The following is a 16,944-nucleotide window of genomic DNA, read 5'->3' as shown; positions in this document are numbered from 1 at the left end:
AGTTGTTTCTTTTCTCATTATTAAGTTATGAGAGTTCTTAATATATTCTAGCTACAAGGACTTTATTAGATGTGTGATTTGCAAATATTTTCTCTCTGTCTGTGGCTTATCTTTTCATTCTCTTATGAGTGTCTTTTGAAGAGTAGAAGTCTCAATTTTGAAGAAGTCAAATTTATCACTTTTCTTTTTAGGAATCGTGTTTTGGTGGTATGCCATAGAAGAAATCTTTGCTTAATCTAGGGTCGTAAAATATTCTTCTATGTTTTCTCCTACAAGATTTATTGTTTTAGGTTTTATATTTAGAACTATGAGTACTTTTGAATTAGTTTCAAATATGGTGCAGAAGTTCATTTTTTTCCATATGTATATCCAGTGGTTCTGGCACCACTTGCCAAAAAGCCTTTGTTGTATTGCCTTTGAAACCTTGTCAAACAATAGTTGAATATATTTGTGTGCATCTCTTTATGGGTCTTCTGCTCAGCCCCATTGATCCATATTTCTATCTCCATCTCTGTATATCTGTATCATTTTTAGAGTACTATACACTATTTTAATATGCGTAGCTTTATAGTAAGTTTGGAAGTCAGATCACTTGAGCCCTCCAAATTTGTTGTTCATTTCAAAAGTGTTTTTTTCTCTTCAAGTTCCTCTGTTTATCCAAAAAAATTTTACAATGAGCTTGCCAATTTCTATTTAAAAAATCCGACTGCGATTTTGATTGGAATTGCATCGACAGATAACTCAGGGGAGATTTGCAATTCTAACAATTAGTCCTCCGATCCATGGACATGTTTCACTAATTTAGATTTTCTTTAATTTTTTTCCCATCAGCATTTCTAGTTTTTGATATACTGATCCTGCACAATCAAAACTATAAGTTGTATTACTCCTTTTTAAATTGAGTTTCCAATTATTTATTGCTAATATATAAACAAAATAGTTTTGTGTAACAAATTTATATCCTGCAGCCTTGCTACACTCAGTCATCAGTTCTAACAGCATTTTTGAGTAGTTTTTGAGATTTTCTACCTAAGCATGTCATCTGTGAATAATCCAATTTTCTAATTATTTTCTAATCCAATTTTACCTTTCTAAAAGGCGTTTGGAAATGTACAATGTTGAAGATGGGTGGTGGTCATGGACATGTTTTCCTTCTTCCTGATCTTAGAGGGAAGTATTTAGTCTTTCACTAATCGGTAGGTTAATTGAAGATCTTATTTAAGGTATTCTTTATCAGGTTAAATAATCAGTTCTGTCATTTTTTGTTTCATGCATTTTAAAACTCTACTATTAAATGTATACACATTTAAGGCTGTTATGCCATGCTGGAGAAGTGACCCCTTTATCATTCGTGAGTGATTACACTACCTAAACCTAGAATTATATTCTTTTCAATATTTGGGGGGGGGGGGAATCTTTTCTTGTACTTACTTGCATTACTTACAGACAAAACATGTAATTTCATCACTCTTCTCTTCTTACAGTTTTTTTTAATGTTTATTTTTTTATTTTTGAGACAGAGAGAGACAGAGCATGAACAGGGGAGGGGCAGAGAGAGAGACACACACAGAATCTGCAACAGGCTCCAGGCTCTGAGCTGTCAGCACAGAGCCCGACGCGGGGCTCGAACCCACGGACCGTGAGATCATGACCTGAGCCGAAGTCGGACGCTTCACCGACTGAGCCACCCAGGCGCCCCTCTTTTTACAGTTTATACCAGATGAATATTCTTTCACCCCACTTGGATCAAGTCATTTATGAGTTTTAAAAACAGCCGACAGGGGTACCTGGGTGACTCAGTAGGTTAAGAGTCCGACTTGATTCCAGCTCAGGTCATGATCTCATGGTTCATGAGTTCGAGCCCCCCATTGGGCTCCACAGTGACAGCACAGAGCCTGCTTGGGATTCTCTCCTTCCGTCTCTCTCTGCCCCTCCCCTGCCCAGCATCCATTTGAAGCAAAATTATTTAACTAAATGCCATGGAATTTTTTGTAAAGAAGTGCTCCTTATTCTTGAGAAGATTAAAATCTAATGTAAGCAAAAAACATGGAAATAGGCCTAGACTAGAAGGTAGAGCAAGGCTGCATCATGAACAGAATTGAGTAGGGCAGAGAGGCAGGATAGCACTCTGTAAACCGTGCAACAGCCTCAGTGGAAAATGACTCGGGGATATGACTTTTTCAGAATCCCAGGTTGTTCTGTGACCTGTCAGTTCCAGGATACTAAGGGGTCAATAGCAAAACAAATCAGAAGACATGAGTTAACTACAATTTTAGGGGTTTTAAATGGCATTTCTATGTAACATTCTTGTTCATAGATAAATCTGGCTTAGATTCCAGTCTGCATTAAAGTAAGACTGAATATTAATTGTCTTAAATTATGTATTTGGAGAATAATTTATTCATATGAAATCTAGACCCAAGTATGAAATTCAGCACAATAATTAAGAATAAGAACCCAGAGAACCTCATGCTTCAGGCATTTAGCATCTGATATAATTTTGCATACTTATAAGGTGCACTGGAAGGACCGTGAAAACACAGGGAGTAGATACAATATATCACTCTGTACTTAGAAGGAACAGGTCTATAAAAGTATTGTTAAAATGATTTGAAGAAAAAAAACCCTGGTTTTGTAGATGCTTGTGTATTTTGGATGTTTTTAATCGTTCATCTTAACCTTCAACAATGATTTGGTTGACTTCGGAACCCATGAGACTACTTATCTGTCAAATGGGATGTTTTATACATTATAATTAAATTATGGTCTCTAGAGCTCAGTGTCAAACCAAAGGAGGAAGTACAAGGTTTCTCTTGATTTCTAGAAAAAGTGAGTTTTTTCTTTATCAAGTTTTTATTTATTAGTTTATTTATTAGTTTGTTGCAACACCCAGTGCTCATCAAAACAAATGTCCTCCTGAATACCCATCACTCATTTAACCCGTCCCCCTGCCCACCTCCCCTCCAATAATCCTCAGTTTCTTCTCAATAGTTAAGAGTCTGTTTTCTGATTTGCCTTTCTTTTCTCCCTCACTATATTCATCTGTTGTTTCTTAAATTCCATGTATGAGTGAAATCATATGGTACTTGTCTTTCTCTGACTTATTTCACTTACCATAATACCCTCTAGTTCCATCCATGTCATTACAAATGGCAAGATTTCGTTCTTTTTTTATGGCGGATGTGTATATATATATATATATATATATATATATATATATGTATATGTATATATATATATATATGTATATATATGTATATATATAAATTATTATATATATGATTTCTCTCTATATAAATTATTATATATATACAATTAAATTACATATATATAAACAAAAGATATTCAGCATCGTATAATGTTAGGAAATTGCAAGTTAGAACAACAATGAGATACCACAAGATATCACAGAGCACAAGTTTTCAATTTTAATGAAGTGTAGCTTATTACTTATTTCTTTCGTACATCTTATCTCTGGTATTGCATCTAAAAAGTCACCGCCACACCCAAGGTCAGTTAGGTTTCTTCTGTGTTGCCTTCTAGGAGCTTTACAGTTGCGTGCTTTACATTTAGGTCTGTGATCCATTTTGAGTTAATTTTTGTAGAGAGTGTAAGATCTGTTTCTAGGTTCACTTGTTTTGTGTGTGGATGTCCAGTGGCTCTAGCACTATTTGCTGAAACGATAATATTTACTCTGTGATCTTTGATCAGGTTCCTCAACTGTCTGAGCTTTATTTCCTCAGCTATAGACATGATATAATAATAATATCCATCTCACAGGGCTGTCGAGGGGATTGGCACATTGTAGGTGTTCGTAAAACAAATGTCAATAGCTGAATTGTTACAATTATTATCAGAGTTTCCAGCAAGGCTCAGACAGGCCAAATGGAAATCTGTCCCCGTGGAGTCAGCATGTGAGAGACAGACAGAGAAAGAGAGAGAGACAGAGAGAGAGAGCGAGAGCACACTTGGGGATGGATCAGGCCTGAAGAGTCACAACCTATGGTATGTTACTGAACTACAGTAGAGCGAACAGTATTATCGTGGGGAAAGCCTAGAGCATAACCCGAAGAGAGAACAAATGGGGTGGAGAGTTGAATGGGAAAGGCAGAAACACCACGATAAGAACAAGGTGAACATCAGAGGCCAGGAGAAACAGAATTGAGTGCAGAGTATGACTCTGGGTGCAGAGAGGAAATGTAGTCTCTAGCGCTGGGCATGTAGTAAGATCTTGCTGTTACACGCTTGGCTGGTTTGGCCGGAACCAGCATACCTCCTTCAAGACGCCGTGTGCACTCCACCAGCACCCCTGCCAGAACACCATGTATCTGATTTAGTGAACCCCTGAGCACACAATCCATCTCATCTCCCGTGTAGTTAATCCTTCCCGGGACCAACCACATAAAGCAGTGGTTCACCGGGTGCGAGAGGAAGAATTTATCTCCTATTTCCACACATCTATCCTTCCTTTTTGCTTTGGAATGCAAGAGGCTTGGCCATCATTAAATAGAAATACTATCTTAGATGTGCAATCCGAGGAAATAATTTTTCTCAGCCTATTGGACTGAAAAATATTTAGTCTTCCTAAAGGGTAGAATGGGTTAATGTGCTATTAATACGGCAAAAAGAAGAAAGAAATCCCTTTAAATAGCAGCTTGTACTTCTGTTTGATTTGTCTCCTGCAAAAGCTGATTTACTGTGTGTTTCTTCCATCTGGCAGGAAGCTAATCTGAATATGAATCAATCCTTGCAAAAAATAACTGCAGGAAATTTTAGACATTCATAACTTTCCACAGTTTTTTTTTTCCCCCTTTAACAATAGCGTTTTTGTCATTCTTTCAGTTGAGCAAAGTTTTTCAATTGAAATTATGTGTGACTATTTAAAGAATTGTGCCACCTCACCCTCGATGCCTCCTCTACTGTTACGGATTCACATGGCTCATATTCTAGGTATTTGCACCCAAACGAGTGATTGCTGTTATCCCCAAAAGTTTTTGTCATGAGAGAAAAACAGATTAATGTGATGCTCACAACTTGATAAGCAAAATGATCTAAAAGCATCATGCTCAAAGAGCTGTTTCTTCTTCCATTGCAGTATATTTTGCAATAACGCCGGTTTCCTCCAACATTGACTGTACCAACCAATATTTCTGGTGCTATAGGGGGAAAATACCACTGCCTCATAAAACAAGGCTTGATTTTTTTTTTTTTTAGCAAGTAACTGAAAGCTATTTTCAAAATCAGTGTTTCCCAACCATTCTCACATCATGGCACACCAAGAAAATTATGTCGACCCTGGGGTAAGTGGACAGGTCTGCTTGGGAAGAAGGTAACCAGCGCAGGGACTCCAGCTGCCCCAACACCATCAGGCCACCCCAAGATGGAGGGGATAAATATCATGTCAGACCCCGTAACCTATGTTCAGCACATAAAGACTGTTCACGGAAGCCTGTTCCCAGAAGTAGGAATTAGGGAAGGAAAACGTGTACCATGTGAAACTGGAGGAAGCATCATCCACAGTGATGGGATGTGAACATCCCTTGTTCATTATGCTACGTTTCAGCGATACCACATTCTGAATAACTCCATTCCTTTCTTTTCCCAAACAGATTGTGCGTTTTCCTGCCTCTGTGAGGAAAGAACAGACTTTGATGCCCGATTGATCTGGGTTCAATATCAGTTCCGCCACTTGTTTTGCCAGCTCTGGGCATTGATGCTATCTCTAAAATGGAAATTGCACCATTCACATTAGAGGGTGATTGTGCAGATTAAATGAGCAAGCACATACAAAGGCTTTGGTAAGATACAGCAAATCTTTCTCTTCTCCCTCCGTGCCTTTGCTTATGTTGTTCCCACTGCCTCAAATGCTGTTCTCCGCTCAGCCTGCCCTTTAAGAACTGCTTCTTTCAGGAAGCCTTCCCTGATGCAAATGTTGCCTCCCTCAAACCCCTGCAGCACATTGTGGTTCTTTCAAAAGTACGTTTTAGCACATTTTTCTGATACTCGGATAATTGCGGCCCATGTCTCCTCCCCCTACTCAACTGTGAAATCTTGAAGGCAGCAACATCGTCTTGCTCATCTTGATCCCCACCAAAACTTAGGCAATCAATAGACGGTTGTAGAATCTCATGGAATCAAAACAGTAAAGTAGCTAGCAGATACCCACAGTATATTTTTCATAGAGGATGCACATTATAGTCTGCAAATATCTGTCTAATGATATGCAGAGACGGTCAATGCAAGCCCTGGAGATATATTTCGCACGGCACAAAGAAAACATTCTGAGGTTGAAATTGCCCAAGTCGGTTGTACATCAAAACCTTCTGTAAAATAAAGGCTTTTAAACATAGGGATGGAGGTGGCTAGATAATCAGTGATTATAAACTCCAAAGTAAAGCAAATATTGTAGAACAGAGTCCTAGACTCAAAGAGCAATATGTATAAAATCCCTGTTCCTTAAATTCTCTTTAAGTGCAAATCTGTACTAAATACTAAGCTAAACCACTTTTGAAATGTTTAAGACGATGCATTGGCTTGTATTACAATATATACTGGTTTAAGTATATTTAGACAGCCTGTTTTCGCGTTAGTCAGTATGCATGATCTATATACAGTGTTATATTTTATTCAGGTTCTCATGCTAAAGTATTTTTAAATAAGATGTATACGTGCAAAATAAATTACACATGGGCTTTCAAATAAGAATTTTTGTTATGAAAATTTGACAAATGCAAACAACCTTGTGAAGTTGAGCTACATTTATCAGCTAGAATTAGACACTTTAGGAAGAAAACCAAGGAATAAGAACCTCTTTTTAAAATAACGTCAGAACAAAGGGATTTTTTATATGAACTGCCTACTGAAGACCCATAGTTCCATTCTTTAGTCGGTGCTTCAGCCCTTGACACACAATTTAAAGAGTGATTTATCCCCAAAGCACAAATTACGTTGTTAAAGGTTATCACACCATGATACCCAAATGCCCCGATATAAAGTTGTAATACTAATAATCAGTTATAAGGATGTAAGTTGTTTGTCTCTACAATTCCAAAGAGTTGAGGCCTTAGAAAAGGCTTTATACACATTATCTGCACACTTAAAAAGCAAACACATGTTGACAGCCGAGAGGGGAAAAGACATAGGGGAGAGTGAGCTAATATTTTCAAAAACAAGATGGGAAAGGAGGGGCAGATAGAGGTAATCTGGCCAGCTGGTGAGAGATACCGAGATGACTCTGACCAGGGTGACTTTCCTACTATCCTGGATCTGACCCTCATCTCTCAAAGGCCAGAAATTTTGACCCATGTACTCCTTCATTGAAGGCAGATCTATATAAGGAGGCAAATTCCAATCAGAGGGCTACTAGGTAAGTTGAACGTAGAGCAAAGGAGAAAGAACAGTCTTTAGGGGTGTTTCATCCAGGCCCCAGTGAGGCCCAGAAAAGATCACAGGTAAAAGCCACAGGACATAGGCAACAGTATGTGCAAAAGCAAAGAGGAGTCACAAAGTACAACGTGGTTCTGAAATCTCTCCTAAGTGCGGATCTGGGGCTGGCTGGAACAAGGGAGCCTGAAGCAAAGGTGTGACGGAGGTGAGGTTACAACAATAGGCAGGGCCAAAATGCTGAGGACCTAGGACTTGGCCTCCATTGCAGTGAGGAGCTAGTTACTGTTTTTAAGCAGAGGACTGACTCCTCAGACTCTTCTGGAGTCTGGAGAAAAACAATAGTGAATGCAAGGGAAACAGAAGGCTGTTGTACGTAGCCCGGTGAAACGTTATACAAATCTGAATGAAGATATGATTGAGGGATGAAACGCCTTCACAGCACTGCTTATCTCAGAAAATGTGCTCTGAGTTGAAAACTACTGACTTCATTAAACATTACATTTGCTATTCAATACTTGGTACTCAATACGTCTGAAATTTGGCATCAACCCATAGTTAAAAACAAACACTGTAATGCACTTATTATTACATACAATGTTTAGTGTTAGTGCAAGTCAGAAGCAAAATGAGAAAGAAGTTTGAAATTTAAATGACCAAACTGATTTTTATAAACTTTAATAACAAGCATGGGTCACATCCCCTATGAATAAAAATTAGTGTTGCCATTCATTAAAAAATCACCTCAAAATTCTACTAAGCTTTCCCCCCTTTTTTATCCTCTATTTCCATGGATACCGTTAGCTGATTCATTTTATTGCTTCTCTAAGCCTTTTAACACGTTAAGTTTTCCGTTTTATTGAGAGATCACTGATTAATTTCTAACAATTAATAAGACAAAGTCAGACGAAATTTCCCAATTTTTATTTCATTGCCAAATAAAAATGTTTGAGCAACGACCGTTTAATCAAAAGTTTAAAACTACCATTATCAAGTATTTTTCAATGCAAAAAACACTGAAATTAATATTTTAAGAATAAATCACATGTAGTGCATGTCGTGTATGATTATGTGAGAATGACTATTAGAAGTGTCAAAAGAAAATATGAAAAACGTCTCCCGTGTATATGTCTATCAATGCTTGTTATGTATGTTTCTTGTAACAGGAGAAGTAGACAAATAAATGAGAAGTAAGGGCAGACCGAGGCAATATCTACACATACACATCAGTTTGTGAGCGGGAACATCGATTCAGCCAATCACCATTGACTGTAGTCAACTTCTTGCCCCTAGCCTCATTGGCAAACATAGATAAAACTTTTGTTCTTTAAATTTTAGAATAGGGATAAGGCTCCCTATGCTAGAATGCAAGTCTCTTTGTTCTTATTCACATATAAGTTGTGAGAAAGGACACACATGCACACACGCGTGCGCGCACACACACACACACACACGCACACACAGATTTGACCTTGTCTTTAAAATCCAGACAAACTATTTGCAAATGTGCATAGCAGCTTTATTCATGACAGTCAAACCTGAAAACAGCCCGGGTGTTCTAATAAGAGCATGAATAAACAAACTACGACATATCTCTATGCAGTGGAACACTATTCAGCGTTTAAAAGGGATGAACTATTGATACTGGCCAAAGCCATTGATAGAATCTCAAAAACATTATGCTGAGGGAAAGAACCCAGACACAGAAGAATACATACTCTTATGATTTCATCTCTATGGAGTTCTAGAAGAAAGAAAACTAATGTATGGTGGCAAAAAAAAAAAAAAAAATCAGAATATTGGTGCCTGGGAGCAGAGAAAGAGGATTGACTGGGATATGGGAATGAGGAAACTTTCTGGGGACAATGGAAATATTTTATATCTTAATAGGGGTTAGGGCTGCACAGATGTGTGGGTTTTTCAAACATCAGTGAATTTGTGCATATAATTTAATTTTACATTTGTTTATTTAAAAATTCTACAAGTTTTCAAATTGAAAAAACTCAAGTATCAAACTCTAGTTAATGCTATACATGCTGAACCATTGAGGTGCAAATGTGCTGATGCCTACAATTTACTTTCTAATACATCAAACTTATGATGGATTGAATGAACAAAGGGATGGGCCAGTGGGTAGATATGTGATAAAACAAGTATAAGAAAATGTTCATGGTAGAATCCAGGGAATAGGTATGCCTGTAATTTATTGCCTCATACCTTCAACCCAACCCTTCTTGGCCCCATTTTGGGATTCTGGAGATGGATTCTGCAACTCATTCTCCTCTTTGCCAAGTAGTTTCTAGTCTTGCTCTGCCAATAGTGGGTGTGAGAAGGTGACAAGATTGGAGGTGGAAAAAATACTGCACTATTGTGAGAAATGATGATGCCTATAGTCAGCTTTTTCCTGGTTAGCAGTTTTATATTAAATTTGCCTGTTCAAAATTCTGACATGAGGTCATGATGTCATGATTCGTGCAGTCGAGCCCCATGTTGGGCTCTGTGCTGATGGTGTGGAACCTGCTTGGGATTCTCTCCCTGCACCATCCCCCCACCTTCTCCTGCTCACTTGCACATGTATGCACTCTCTTTCTCTCTCTCAAAACAAATAAATAAATCGCTATTAAAAATGTTTAAAAAATTCTGATGTGGTATCTGTCTCTTGACTGGGCATTCACTGATCAAGTAAGTGAGTATAAGGGTGCTCACGGTATTGCTGTATGTTCGAAATTTTTAAAAATAAAATGATGGGAAAATCAGATAAACAAGTATTGTGCTCTACTTCCAGATAATGCAGAAGAATGAAGGAAAATTTTTATGCAACGAGGAAAGACAGCAATATTTTTAAACAATCGAAATGGGAAGGGTGGTAACTTTACCAGTAACAAGTTAACATAAGGCTATAAGCTCATAGCAAACGCTTCCAAAAAGTCATGGCCAATGGGAAAAAAGAAGATCCTGATATTCTAGGGTGACATATCAAGGAATTTAACCCAATCACAACCTGCAGAGATAACATTGAGGGAAAAAGTGTTAATAAAAACTTGAGAATTCTTCCTGATACCCATCATCTGGTCAAAATCAGACTGATGAGATGGAGAGACAGCCCGGAGAAAAGCCAAGACTGAACTCTTGAGAGTCAAAGCCATTATTTACCGCCTTCAGAAATTCTTCAGTCATCCAGACAAGGGGAAAAAAGCATTTACAAAAGAGAAAGAAATATATTAGGCTGGCCTCACACTTCTCCGTAGCAGCATTCAACATAAAGGGATCTGGGGGAAAGAGAACCCTTATAAAAACAACTTGATGATGAAATCTAGCCAAACAGAAGATGAATGGAGAAGTCAGGTAAACGGAAACACGACACTCAGTGCAGGAAGATAATAGAGCCATTTCTGGAATCCTGAGAGGGGGAGGAAACCATGGCGTAGAATTTTATAAACAGTCAAGTTGTCCTCTGTGCATAAAGGTAAAAGGCTTCTTCAAGCATGCACGCGTTCAAGTGCCACCATGAGCCCTACCTGAAAAAATTAGTTTATAATGCAACCAGTCAGATAAGAGATTAATCCAAATACAGAATTTAGGAATGGAGACGCTGTGCCCACAAACTAGTGGTAAGCACTGAATGCTTTTAAACAGAGTTAAAACTAACCAGTTATAGGAATCGGGATGTTTTGAAGTCAATTTAAATGCTAATAGCCTTAACGATAAAAATAAGTAACAAATATTGTCTAAAAATCTCCCATGGAACTTAAGAACATTTTAGAAATAATACTTGAATGTATATTTTTTGCTTAACCTTGACAATTTTTTCAACTTGACTCTGATGTCTTTTTCTTCTACTAAGTTCAGGTTAACTTCAACACACTCCTTTTAAACTTAAAATTAATATAGTATAATCCTAAATTTATAAAACTACTTCATGCGTCTATCTAGTCACCAAGTCACTTGTATATTTGCATGGGGAGTTGGAACGATGGAATGATGTTCACTAATGTTAATGGTGGTCGTTTCTGGGTCATGGGCTTTGAGGTGACTTCTTCCTTTTTTGTATTTTTGTGTTGTTTGATTTTTTAAAAATAAGCAAACGTTTGCTGATAAAGTCAAGTCAATTGATACATGGGAAAATACAACACATAGAGACAGGATTGCTAAACCAATAACCTATCAATAGACAAACATGAGAAGGAATGTTCAAATCCCATCAGAGAACCTGCTGTAATTAAGCATCAGTTTACAAACAATTCAGGTGTTAATTATAAATCATTCTCATCAATTCGCAGAAAATAATGGACTCTACAGGACAAGACAATAGTTAGCTGGCCAATGTAGCTACTGTGTGTATGAAAAAATAACGAAATTCTGTTTTTTTAAAAACTATCTTATAAATGGGAGTTTTAACAAATTTAAAACTCTCTTCATCCAAATTGGTGAAAACTTGCCTAATTGATGTCACATTTGTTATTTAAAGAATGCCATTAATCCACATATGAAATTTATCATTGTTTTCAACTTCCAATCAAAATATCAAATGGATTCTTGAGCCATAAGGTATCTTGTTTTCCTTCATAATGGTGTTTTACATTCCATCAAGCGAATATTAGCTTACTTCCTCTCCATTTGCCAAAACCTCATTTTAAATCATTTCAAGACCTGTGGTCTTCAGTATTGATGCTATGCATTTCCAACAATTGCACAGAGATTTTTGTCTATGTGTTTTTATTCCTTCATTTGCTAAATAATTTCTGTGGAGTCATCTAAACGTGGGCAAATCAGAAAACTTCAGTTCAGGGTGCAATTATGCCCAATTTCATTAAATTACTTTTGGCAAATGGTGCTGGCTTTTCACAACAGTTTTCAAACATCTAATAAGTAATTGCTTGTAATTGTGCCATTGTCTGATGGTGAAAGGAAAGAACAGACGCTGCAGCGTTGCTGAACCCCTCCATTTGTGTTGTACCGCAATGCTTTCTGGCCGCACGATTCCTCCTGGCTGTCATGCTGTGGAAATTGCAGGGGGTTATTGCATAGGCTTTTAACTCATGAAGAAGAGCCAAGAGGAAAAAGGAATGGAATCACATAAATTAGTCCTGGCAGCCAAACTCTTGTTTCTCCTCTTACCTGACAGGGCAGCTCCTGCCCGCCACGGAAGGGCCCGGCACCTTCTTTGGAATCTTGGGTACTTAGTAGCCTTAATTAATTTCCATCCCTTAAATTGGTACGCTGCAAGAAGATTCCCTCACCACTTGAGGTGATGGTTAGACCCAAAGGTCACTTGCCTTCCTGATCCTTTTCAGGAAAAGGAAGTACCATAACCGTCTCACGAGCGGGTATTTCAAGCTATGCACGGGATAATTCATGTGTTCATTCGTTGATCAAGTATTTGTTGAGTACCTACTACATACAAGGCACTGATCTAGTCCCTAGGAATACAGAGGTAGATAGACAAGGGTCCCATTTTCAAAGAGCTTACATTTTGCTAGGGGTAGATAAGCAACTAACTATATAATATGTCAGATTGTGTGTAGTATTATGAAAAATAAAGCAGGATAAGGAGGCTAGAGAGAGACTGTTGTGGGAACAGGGGTGTTCAGAGATATGCTAGCTATTGAATGGACACAAATAATTTATTGCAACCTATTTAAAAGTATTTCCTAATGCACACTGGAAATGGGAGGCATTTCTTCCATGTTAGACAACAGGAGCTCCAAATCATATTCCTTCCATGTTATCTTCATTCAAAGTGATCTCTCCCCTCAGAATTGGCATGGTCATTCACTTAAAGCCCTTGCCTGATGCTTCGTAGAACAGTTATTTCTGTGCAGCTAATGTCCCCTACTAAATAGGAATCACTTTGACATCAAGGACTGTGCTTTATTCATCTTAGCATCTCTTATGGGTTGAATTGAATCCCCCCAAAAGGATGTGTTGAAGTCCTAACCCCTACTACCTCCGAATGCAGCCTGATTTGGAAACAGAGTCTTCAGAGAGGTCATCGAAATGAGATTAGAGTGATCCCTAATCCAATAGGACCGGTGTCCTTACGCGAAGGAGAAATTTGCACACAGAAACAGACATGCACACAGGGAAGACCCTTTGAAGACACTCAGGGAGAACGACGTGTAAAGATGTAGGATTGCGGTGACGTATCTCCAAGCCCAAGAACGGCAAAGGTCGTCAGCCAAACACCAGAAACTGGAAAGAAGCAAAGAAAGATCCTCCTCTAGCACCTTCAGAAGAAGGATAGTTCTGTTGATTTTGGACTCTAGCCTCCAGAACTGTGAGAGAATACATTTTTGTTGCTCTGAGCCACGCGGTTTGTGGTCCGGTACTTTGTTACAGCAGACCAGACACACTAAAATAGAGTCACCCTAAGGGCTTATGAATGAACAGCGAATATTGATGAATAAATAAATGAAGTATGCTATAAGAAATTTTGTGTACACTTTACAAGTGAAGAAACTAGGGCATAAATATAATTGAACTCTGTATGTGACACGGGATATGGCTTGGGTTGACCTTCAGAGCTTAGCTATTTCTATAACAGAGAAGTAAGGTTTTGTGATAGTGTCCCTTTTCCTTAATGAACAATATTCCTTTGCCTTTCTATAGTTTAGTCCAGTAAGGGCTACGTGTGTAAGGCCTCTACCTTGCTGGAAAAGAAGAAATGGAAATCAAAGCGCAGAGCTGATTACTTGGAGATGACCTCACATTTCAGGCCCCCTAAAGGAATCAAGCCTCAGCGCCTGGCTGAAAGTGTAATATTGGAAAGTAATCTTACAGTCTAGCAGGCACTGGTGCAAAACCCAGTCCTAGCCCTGCAGCCCTCTCAATGTAGATTATGGGTAATTCTACCTTGAACATTTACCCAGAAACAAATCACTTAGGAAAAACCCTGTTCTGGATCTGAGCACGTCCTTCTGGTAAAAGTCAAACAATTCATCTCACGTTTAGTAATACCTTGATCTTGTTTAGCATCTAGAATAGCAACCCAACACATGCCCAAATGACATTAGGGAATCAGTGTACTGTAAGATTAAAAATCATGGGATTTAGGCTTTTTTCCTAGTTTTATTGACAATCGATAAAAATTGTACATACTTAAGGTATACAACATGATTCTTGATATACGTATACACTGTGAAATGCTTACCACAATCAAGCTCATTAACATATCGATCACCTCACATAGCTTACTTTTTTTGGCGAAAACAATTATCTGCTCTCGGCAACGTTCAGGTATAAAATACAGTGTTGCTTACTACAGTTACCATACTGTACATTGAATCTCCATAATTTATTCGTCCTACGTGTTTAAAAACTGTGTACATTTGACCAGCATTTCTCCACATGTTCCAGCCCCCAGCCCCAAGTAACCACCACTCTCTATGGTTTAAAGAGTTCCACTTCTTCAGATTCTGTATTTAAGTTAGCTCAAGCAGTATTTGTCTTTCTGTGTCTGCCTTATTTCACTTAGCATAATGTTCTCCAGGTTCATTCATGTCACAAATGGAAGGATTCCCTTCATTTTTATAAATAAATAATATCCATTGCATATCTATACCACATTTTCACTTTCCATTCATCCTTTGATGGACACTTTGTTTCCATATCTAGGTTTGTGTGAATTATGCTGAAATGAACATCAGAGTGCAGATATCTCTTTGAGACACAAATTTTGTTTCCTCCAATGTGCATTCAGAAGTGTGATTGTAGATCATATGTAGATCATACTGTTTTCCATAGTGGCTGTACCAATTTGCATTCCCACCAACAGTGTACAAGGATTCCCTTTTCACCACCTCTTTGACAGCACTTACCTTTTATCTTTTAGATAATAGGCATTCTAACAAATGTAAGGTGATATCTCATTACAGTTTTAGTTTGCATTTCCCTGATGATTAACGACGGTTAGCACTTCTTAATATACCTATGGGCCATTCGTATGTCTTCTTGAAGAAATGTGTATTCGGGTCCATTTCTCAGTTTTAAATTAGGATCTTTCTTTCTTTCTTTCTTTCTTCTTTCTTCTTTTTGTGATAATGAGTCGCTTGGGTTCCTTATACATTTTGGATGTTAACCCCTTATTTTATATATGGTTTGGGAATATTTCATCCTATTCCCCAGGTTGTCTCTTCACTTTTTTGATTGTTTCCTTTGCTGTGCAAAAGCTTTTTAGTGTGATGCAATTTCATTTGTCCATTTTTGTATTTGTTGCCTGTGGTTTTAGAGTCATATCCAAAAATCATCACCCAGACCAGTGTCAAGAAGCTTTTTCTGTGTTTTCTTCTAGTAATCTTACAATTTCAGGTCTTAACATTTAAGTGTTTAATCCATTTTGACTTTATTTGGGTATATAGTGTGAGATAAGGGTCTAATTTAATCCTTCAGCACATGGACTTACAAATTTCCAAAATTTGCATCTGTATTGGAGATCAGTTGACTAGAAATGTGTGGAGTTCTTTCTGGTTTCTATTCCGCTCCATTGGTCTATAAGTCTGCGGTTTTTTTTTAAAGTTTATTTATTTTGAGAGAAATAGAGACAGCATGAGTGGGGGAAGAGCAGAGAGATTGGAAGAGAGGAACCCAAGTAGGCTCCGTGCGGCCAGCAGAGTCCGATGGGGGGCTTGACCTCAAAAAACCACAAGAGCATGACCTGAGCCAAAACGCTCAGTTGGACACTTAACCAACTGAGCTACCCAAGCACCCGTTTATGTCTGTCTTTATGCCAGTACCATACTATTTAAGTTACTATAGCTTTATAGTGTATGTTAAAATTAAGCCATGTGGACTTCTGGAAAAGAGAGCAGAGTAGGAGGATCCTAGGCTCACATGGTCCCATGGATACACCTAGATAACACCCACCAGAGTGTTTATTTTCAAATGACTGGAAGACTGGCAGAACAGATGGACCCTCCACAGCTAACTGTAGAGAAGAGGCCACATAGAAGAGGGTAGGAAGGACAGAGATGCAGTCAGGAGCCAAACCAAGCCATGGAAATGTCCACAGGAAGGAGGGGTGCCGTGAGCACAGAGAGAGCAGTAGAGCAAATCTCACCCCAGGAGCCCTGGGCACACCAGGCAAGGGGATCTGCACTGGGAAGATAAATCCCCATAACATTTGGCTTTCAAAAAAACCCCAGGAGCCTAACTTAGCAACTTCTTGCATTCAGTGGGGCTTAATATCTGGCACTTTAAAAACCAGCCACTAAGCTCTGGGAGAGCTGGGGGGCCAATATGAAATCGAGTCCCCACCCTTAAAGAGAAAGCGCAGCAAACAGCCCTGCTAAGATACAACATAGAAGCAGCAGTTTGACAAATACCTGGGGTATACAGAAAGGAGATTTATTTACTAATCTCAGAGCATGTGCTAAAGGGACAAGGATCTTTGGTAGACTTTTCCAAGAACAAAAGAGCTGGCATGCACCATTTCACTCCCCTGCCACCTGGGTGAGATACACAGACACCTCCAGGAACCACCACAGCACAAACGCTCTCCGCCTAGTTTGCTAGCAGTGCACCCCACCCCTGCACTCGTCTGTGAATCTGCCTCCACCATTCTGA

The sequence above is a fragment of the Panthera pardus genome, unplaced genomic scaffold (genome assembly GCF_024362965.1).
Source record: "Panthera pardus isolate Hobbes unplaced genomic scaffold, ASM2436296v1 HiC_scaffold_27, whole genome shotgun sequence".
Lineage (NCBI taxonomy): Eukaryota > Metazoa > Chordata > Mammalia > Carnivora > Felidae > Panthera > Panthera pardus.
The sequence above is the reverse complement of the archived record's forward strand: the minus strand, read 5'-3'. Positions refer to the sequence as shown.